This window comes from Chionomys nivalis, chromosome 17 (assembly GCF_950005125.1).
Source record: "Chionomys nivalis chromosome 17, mChiNiv1.1, whole genome shotgun sequence".
NCBI lineage: Eukaryota > Metazoa > Chordata > Mammalia > Rodentia > Cricetidae > Chionomys > Chionomys nivalis.
In genome coordinates, this window is record NC_080102.1 from 59,956,120 (window position 1) to 59,963,341 (window position 7,222).

A 7,222-nucleotide genomic window follows, 5' to 3' on the forward strand; every position below is an offset into this window, starting at 1 on the left:
GGCCAGCATCTCAGTGAGGAGGACACTACACTAATCTTTTCTTGTTTGTTTGTTTTTGAGATAGGGTTTCTCTGTGCAGCCCTGGCTGTTTTGGAACTCACTCTGTAGACCAGGCTGGCTTCTGCCTCCTGAGTGCTGGGATTAAAGGAGAATGGCACCATGCCCAGACTGTCATAGGCGTCGTCAGTCTTTGGTTCTTTATCAACTTTAGGGAGCAATTTGTGGCTCTGCCCTTAATCTACTGAATAAGATACTTTAAAAGTTAGCCAGGTGGTGGTGGTTAGGAGGCAGAGACAGGTGGATCTCTGCGAGTTCGAGGCCAGCCTGGTCTACAGAGCTAGTTCCAGGAAGGCTCCAAAGCTACAGAGAAACCCTGTCTCAAAAAACAAAACAAAACAAAACAAAACAAAAACAACAAAAAAAAACAAACCATCAAATTTATTTACTGTGTTTGGTTTTCATGTATGTGTGTACATTATGTGCATGCAGTCCTTATGGTGGCCAGAAGGGGGCATAGGATACCCTGATACTAGAGGAACAGAATTTACAGAAAAAAGATAAATATGATCTTATGGCAGTTACTAGAATGGCTTATCAGTTTTGGTCCAGCTAGTCTATGTCCAACAATTGCTGTCTACCAACAGAAGATCCCAAGAATCTAGAGTTGTTCAGTCCATGAAGCTGAATGGTCTTCAGTATACAACAGAATCCCCAAGAAGAAGGCTCTAATGCCTGAGAAGAGTGGACTTGTCAGAGAGCAACCAGTCAAAGACAGCGCTTCCTTCTTCCATGTCCTGTATCTGTCCAGAAGGTGTGGCCCAGATTAAGAGTGGATCATCATGCCTCAAAAGATCTGGATTAAAAATGGATCTTGCTGGGTAGGGGTGGTGCTGGTGGTGGTGGTGGTGCACACCTTTTAGTCCAGCACTTGGGAGGCAGAGGCAGGTGGATCTCTGAGTTTGAGGCCGTCCTGGAAAAGAAAAAGTACATCTTCCCATTGTAAATGATTAGGAGAAAAGGAATCCCTTACAGGTGCACCCAACTGCTTGGGTTTCATAGTCAACCCCAGATGCAGTGAAACTGACAGGCAGCAATAAGCATCATGTCTCAGCAGCGAGAGAGAGAAGGCAGTGCTCCTGTGTGCAGCTCGTGTGCAGCGCGAGAGAGAAGGCAGTGCTCCTGTGTGCAGCTCATGTGCAGCGCGAGAGAGAAAGCAGTGCTCCTGTGTGCAGCTCGTGTGCAGCGCGAGAGAGAAGGCAGTGCTCCTGTGTGCAGCGAGAGGGAAGGCAGTGCTCCTGTGTGCAGCGAGAGGGAAGGCAGTGCTCCTGTGTAGTGGGAGACCCACCGAGGCCACTTGTTTTGATTTTCCCAATGCTCTTATAGAGCTCTTGCTGGCCTTGAACTCACTATGTAGGCCAGGCAGGTCTTGAACAGATCTCCCTGATGCTGTCTCCAGAGTGCTGGGATTACAGGCACGGGTCATCATGCCTGGCTGCAGGGTTGGGTTTTTTGGGACAAGATATTCTTCTATAATCTAGGCTGACCTTGAATTTATGCTCCTACTGTCTCAACATTTTAGATACAGGAACTAAATGTGAAACACTACCGTAGTCAGTTCAACCATCTTCTCTATTTTTGTTTTATGTGTCCTTGGCTATCTGACATTGCCTGTTTACACTGCCTTGGAATTCCAAGTGCATGTAGTGCTATCTCAGTGTGTGTGTATGTGTGGGCATGGTTCTAGTGCACCACGTTTGGAGGTTAGAGTAAGATCTCAGGTGTCTTCCTCTGTTGCTTTCTACCTTATTCCCTTGAAACAAACAGGGTCTCTCACTGAACCCTAGCTCACATTTTGGCGAGGTTGGCTGGCTTGTGAGCGCTCAGGAAAGTGAGGTCTTTGTGCATGTTAGCCTGTACATCTGCTGAATACATTCCCAGCCCTGGTTTTTTGTTTGTTTGTTTTGAAATGGGTCTGTTATGTAGCTCTGGCTGTCTTGGAACTCATGAGACAGACCAGGGTGGCCTCAATCTCACAGAGCCCCTGCCTTTACTCTAAGTGCTTGGTCACAGGTGTGGACACCACCTGCTGGTCTCAGACTCACAGAGCCCCTGCCTTTACTCTAAGTGCTAGATCACAGGTGTGGACACCACCTGCTGGTCTCAGACTCACAGAGCCCCTGCCTTTACTCTAAGTGCTAGATCACAGGTGTGGACACCACCTGCTGGTCTCAGACTCACAGAGCCCCTGCCTTTACTCTAAGTGCTAGATCACAGGTGTGGACACCACCTGTGGCTCGTTTTGTTTTCTTGAGAGAGGGTCTTTTTAGGTGCTTAAGGTTGACCTGGAACTTGCTGGGTAGCCAGGCTAGCTTCAGACTTTTTTTTTTTTTAAAGATTTTATTTATTTATTATGTATACAACATTCTTCCTCCATGTATGCCTGCAGGCCAGAAGAGGGCACCAGATCTCATTACAGACGGTTGTGAGCCACCATGTGGTTGCTGGGAATTGAACTCAGGTCCTCTGGAAGAACAGTCAATGCTCTTAACCACTGAGCCATCTCTCCAGTCCCCCTAGCTTCAGACTTTTGATTCTCCTGCCTTTGCCTCCCTAATGCCTCTTTGCTTGGCAAATATCCAGTCTTAATATATGAGCAACTACGACAGTGAGCAGAGGTTGGGATATTGGGAGCCACAGGCTGTGTATCTAGTGCAGGCATTTGAAGGACTGCTGTCTTGCTAACTGTCAATCATTTCCTAAAGATTTAGATTTTCAGCTGAAACTCTAGCATGTGTTTACATCTCTAAAGATGTAAGTTCTAGTTGTGCCTCGTATCAGTGGGTCCCACCGCCAGTCTTCCTCACTCTGTGGGCTTCTCACTTCCATCAGCGGCCTGACTCCTGAAAGCATTGTGTTTGCACCCTGATTTTGGGCATCATTCCATGCTCCCAATGGTGGTATAGTTCTCAAACCTTTTCATTTTTCTTTAAGATTTATTTATTATGTACACAGTGTTCAGCCTCCATGTATGCCTGAAGGCCAGAAGAGGGCGCCAGATCTCATTTTACAGATGGTTGTGAACCACCATGTGGTTGCTGGGAATTGAACTCAGGACCTCTGGAAGAGCAGTCAGTGCTCTTAACCTCTGAGCCATCTCTCCAGCCCCCACGTTTTCATTCTTTAAATAAGTTTTCAGTTTGAAATCGTGTGTGTGCGCACATGAATTCAGGTGCCCTTGAGGCCATAGGCATCAGATCCCTCAGAGCTGGAGGTACAGTAATTGAGAGCAACCTGATTTGGGTGCTGGGAACTGAACTCTGATCCATTGCCAAAGCAGTATGTGTTCTTAACTGCTGAGCCATCTCTAACTGCTGAGCTTGTTTTTTTTTTTTTTTTTTTTTGGATTTTTTTCGAGACAGGGTTTCTCTGTAGCTTTTGGTTCCTGGCCTGGCCTGGAACTAGCTCTTGTAGACCAGGCTGGCCTCGAATTAACAGAAATCCACCTGCCTCTGCCTCCCAAGTGCTGGGATTAAAGGCGTGTGCCACCACCGCCCGGCTGTGAGCTTGTATTTTTAGACCTCGTGGGTTTCTTATCCTTTTCCACACTCATTTAGTGTAAATCTTGCTATACTTACTGTTTAGTAAGAAAACCATAGCAAGACAGACACATGATCTTTTCAGTCCTAGTACTCTGGAGGCAGAGGCAGGTGGATCTCTTCTGAGTTCGAAGCCAGCCTTTTGTCTACAGAATGAGTTCTAGGACAGTCATGGCTACAATATCCTGTCTCCAAATAAACAATACCAGTATCAGAGTCTCAGATGGTCTTATACGCACAAGGCACATAGTACACACACACACACACAACTAAACACTCATGTACATAAACGAAAATCAAGCCGAGCGGTGGTGGCGCACGCCTTTAATCCCAGCACTCGGGAGGCAGAGGCAGGCGGATCTTTGTGAGTTCGAGGCCAGCCTGGTCTTCAAGAGCTAGTTCCAGGACAGGAACCAAAAAGCTACGGAGAAACCCTGTCTCGAAAAATCAAAAAAAAAAAAAAAAAAAAAAAAAAGAAAATCAAATGTTAAAAAAAATACAAGATGTCCTGTTTTGCTTTAGGAACCATGAATTATGGTATAAACCTTCAGTTTGCTGGCTGGCTGAAATAATTCCCATAGATAAGTACGTTGTTCTGTGATTCTAGGCAAGTTCATTCATTGCTGCTTTGGAGAATTTCTTTTTTTTTTTCTTTTTTGGTTTTTTCAAGACAAAATTTCTCTGTAGCTTTGGAGCCTGTCCTGGAACTAGCTCTTGTAGACCAGGCTGGCCTCGAACTCTCAAACTCACGGAGATCCGCCTGCCTCTGCCTCCCGAGTGCTGGGATTAAAGGCATACACCACCACTGCCTGGCTTGAAGAATTTCTTGATCCATAACTAGATACTATTAAATTCTTTTTTCTCTTTCTTACCCTCTTTATCTCCTTTCTTCCCTTATCTTTCTGTTTAAAAAATGTATTTTGTTTATGTGTATGTGCCTGCACAAATTTATGTACACCACTTGCATGAAGTGTGCAAGAAGGCGAAAGGGCATGAAATCCCCTAGGACTGAGTCACAGGCGATTTGTAGTCTACTTGATGTGGGTGCTGAGGACAGAAACCAGGGCCTGGGCAAGAGCAGTGACTGCTTTCAAACAACCAAGCAACCCCATGTATTTCCGTGCACTGTGTGCATTCTTGGTGCCTACAGAGAACAGAAAAGAGTGTATGATCCTCTGGTACTGTAGTTCTAGGTGATTGGGAGCCACTGTGTGGGTGCCGGGCTGGAAACCTGGTCCTCTGGAGGAACAGCTAGTGCTATAACCACTGAACCATCTTTCCATCCCATCCCTCTCTTAAAAAAATTACATTTATTTTTATTTTATTAATGTGTGTGTATACATGCCATGGTATAAGTGTGGCAATCAGGATAATAAGGGCTAATTGGTTTTCTTGTTCTACCATGTGGGACCCAGGAATCAAACCAAAGCCTTCAAAATATATTTGGCAGCAAGTATATTTACCGGCTGAGACACACCGTCGACCTTGCCTCCCTGTTCTGTGTCTGGGATTACACCTAGGACCTTGCATGCTAATCAAGGTTCTTCACCCAACCCCAGGCCTTCATCTTTCTCAAAGTTGGTTGTAGCTGTTGGCCAGGCCCGATACAACCATTAGATCTTTGTCTCGCCCTATGCAATAGGGCGATGGCCACATGGACTGCATTCTAGTTCTTGGAGCGCCACCAGGTTGACTGGTCCACCTGCAAAATCTTGAGGCTAAGCTTCCAGGTTACGTCTGACACAAACTTGCTCCTTAGTTGATTTTTCTTCTGGGGCTTTTAATTTTTCCCTACTTCCTTTCCTTTCTGTCCTTTACTCTTGGTCAAATGGCAAGGTATTTTTTTTCTTTTTTTTCTGATGTTTTTTGTTTTGTTTTGAGACAGGGTCTCTCTACAGAGTCCTGTTCTTGAACTGTAGACAAAGCTGGTCTTGAACTCAGAGATCCACCTACCTCTGCCTCCTGAGTGCTGTAATTAAAGGCGTGTGCCACCACTCCTGACAGCTTTACCTGGTTTTTGTTTTCTCTCTCTCTCTCTCTCTCTCTCTCTCTCTCTCTCTCTCTCTATCTCTCTATCTATCTCTCTATCTATCTATCTCTCTCTCTATCTATCTCTCTATCTATCTCTCTATCTATCTCTCTATCTATCTATCTATCTATCTATCTATCTATCTATCTATCTATCTATCTATCTATCTATCTATCTATCTATCTATCGTTTACTGAGACAGGGTTTCGCTGTAGCTTTGGAGCCTGTCCTGGAACTAGCACTTGTAGCCCAGGCTGGCCTCGAACTTATATAGAGATCCGCCTGCCCCTGCTTCCCGAGTGCTGGGATTAAGGGCGTGCGCCACCACTACCTGGTTTGCCGTTCTTTTTTTAAATGTGTGTTTTGCCTTCCACTCATGTGTACCACTTGCATGCAGTGCCTGTGCAGTCCAGAAGAGGGCGTTGTATCCTATGTAACTGGAGTTATACAGTGTGAGACCCTTTGGAAAAACAGTTAGTGCTTTTAACTACGGAGGCATCTCTTCAGCTCTAAGGAAGGGTCACTGTGATGACTTACAAGATGGAAAAGACATTTGCCATTAAGCCAGATGTCTTGAGTCTGATCTCCAGGACCTGCCTGGCTGAAGGAAGAGCTGACTCCTGGTGAAAGTCACCCTTTGCCTGCTTCAAGGCTGCTGCGGTGGAAGCGCACACACTCAGTTTGTACACACACACACACAAGATAATGTTAAAAACCTTTTCTGTGGGCTGGGGAGGTGGCGCAGGGGTTAAGAGCACTTGCTGTTTTTGCAGAGGGACCCAAGTTCAATTCCCAGTACACACATGATAGCTCACAACCATCTGTAACTCTAGTGCCAGGGGCTTTGACACCCTCTTCTGGAAGGCACACATGTAGTATGCAGACAAAAAAAAACCAAAAAACAAAAAACAAAAAAACCCCATACGTTTGAGTTAAAATAAACATTAAAAAGACTTTATTGCCTTTTTAACGAAACCACACTCTTGAGGAGTGTGCAATATTCTGGGTTTTCAAAATGTTAAAAAACCAAGAAACTGCGGGACGGTGGTGATGCACGCCTTTAATCCCAGCACTTGGGAGGGAGGCAGAAGCAGGCGGATCTCTGCGAAGCCTGGTCTACAAAGCGAGTGCCAGGACAGCTAGGGATGCACAGAGAAACCGTGTCTTGAAAAGTGGCAAGAACATTTTTCTTAAATTCAGTTCTTCATTATCATTTTTATTTCCTGACCCAGTGTTCTGGGCAGAATAGTGATTCTTTTATTTCTTACTAAACGGGATTATTGTTTTTAGAGTAAGCATTTTGTGTGGTACTTGCAGCCTGGCTATTCTCTTTTTTTTTAAACAACTGGATTAGATTATCCTTTCCTCTCTTGAGCCACAGCGATGGCCACCTCAATTCTCACTTAGGCCTGAGCTTTCCGGCTCGCCCGCTAGAGGCCACTAGTTTTCTCCGCACGTCTCTGCTGCCGCTCTATCCTGGACCTCGCCGCTAGTTACCGGCCGTTGTCTCGCTGGTGCCGACGCCGTCCAAGGAGCCGCTCTAGGCTCCGCGAAGGTCGTCCGCATTGCGTGGGGAAAGTGTGGACGACGCAGTCGA